At 44.8% G+C, this 1655-nt stretch overlaps 1 pseudogene; it reads right to left on the minus strand.

Annotated features, from left to right (window-relative positions):
* Positions 1 to 805: 805 nt before the first annotated feature.
* On the minus strand, positions 806 to 1409 carry LOC144373141 (josephin-1 pseudogene; annotated as a pseudogene).
* Positions 1410 to 1655: the final 246 nt, after the last annotated feature.

The following is a 1655-nucleotide window of genomic DNA, read 5'->3' on the forward strand; positions in this document are numbered from 1 at the left end:
GAAAAATTGTGCTCCACATGTGTAATGTGAATTATAATGCATTCTGCTCTCATATATAACAAATTAAAATTTTTTAAAAATGACCAATAAAAATCCACTGGTAATCCATTAAAAATTTCTCATAACTCAATCATTTCATCTCTAGACTTTCTTACACTGCTTCACACATAAGCTCTTGGGGGATCCCTAATATCTAAGCCATCACAGTGTCTATTGCACCTCTGACTTGCTAGAATATTGTGGGATTCAACCACCTGTCTTGGAATATTAGAGAAATTCTCATCATCAAAATCCATATACCACCCTTAAAAACAACGGCTTAAGGACTGCAGATGGCATTTGGCATCACTACTGGGGTTTTATAGATAGTTTCCTGAGAGATGTTTTATGCTCCAAGTCATTTGAGCTGTCCCTGAGTTTTGTATGTAGTGTCTTCAGATCCACTGGTGCAACAGGAAAGAAAAGTGGAGGCAGCATCTCTGGTGAGCCTGAAGCAGCAGAGATGGCATCCACAGAACCTGTATCAGGCCCTCATAGACAGGAGGAAATAAGTTCAGAACCACTTTTCCTTCTCTTCCTTTCTCTGAAATGAAATGAAGGCCTCAACGCCTTCAAGGGCCCTAAGCACTCAGAGCCTCTACCTTCGTTTCCCAGGCATAGACAATGCTGGGTGGTTTTTGGAAGGTGCACAATCTGCCCTGTTGTACTGTAAAATCTGAGGGGACACCCCAATGAGGTGTCTGGTGAGGGGCAGACCCACAGTAGAGGCCTCAGCCTATCACGGGGTCTGGCAAGGGGCCACTGCTTACACTGTCTCACACATCTTCCAACTCTAATGGACTTCCACCTCTTTTTCTACCACCTGCAGGAGTCACAGTTCTTTCCTCCCAAATGTTTAAAATGTCCTGAGCTCTCTCTCTGCCTCCAACTCACACTGCATATTGTGTTTGGAGCGGAGCTGAGGTTGCAGTAGGCCCCGCCCACCTCTGGAACACACATCCAGGGCTGCCTTTTGAGACATAGCTGGAGTGAACCCCAGCACAGCCTGGAGGGCAGTTTCATCATGAAACCCAGGATGTGAGTGACAGCAATGACACCAACATCTCTGAGCTTATCCCACCAAACAGCTCCTTAGCTTTTGGTCTTAAGTGTTGCCATAATGATGCTCACACCATACTTTCATTTCCCATTGTTCTCTTGGTGGGGGGTATCCCTATGGGGTTTGAAGACCACCTCTGGAAAAATCTCTCACAGCCTTTCCCACATTAATATCCTGGAAGATGTGATTGACGGCAGGGAGCACAGGGAGCTCCCTGCACTGTTGGTTTCTCAGAGCAGATTTGAGGGGGTGCTGCTTGGGGCCATTCCAAGGATTCAGACGTGGCTCCTTTCCGTGGCATGCCACACATGTTTTTCATTTTAGTTTACAGATGGGGTTGAAAACATCCACTCTTCCCACCTGAGGAAGATGTCAAGGGCTTAGTGTTTTCAGTATTTGAGGTCTACCATTGTCTCTGATGTCCACGATTTATACTTTGTTACTGGAAGAAAAGGTTGAAATCTAAAGAGGGAAAAAAAATACACCTTTACTCTTTTCTCCATAGGAAAAATAAATAGCTTTTGGACTCATTTCTTTTGCCATCACTGTCCAAGTG

This window comes from Ictidomys tridecemlineatus, unplaced genomic scaffold (genome assembly GCF_052094955.1).
Source record: "Ictidomys tridecemlineatus isolate mIctTri1 unplaced genomic scaffold, mIctTri1.hap1 Scaffold_259, whole genome shotgun sequence".
Lineage (NCBI taxonomy): Eukaryota > Metazoa > Chordata > Mammalia > Rodentia > Sciuridae > Ictidomys > Ictidomys tridecemlineatus.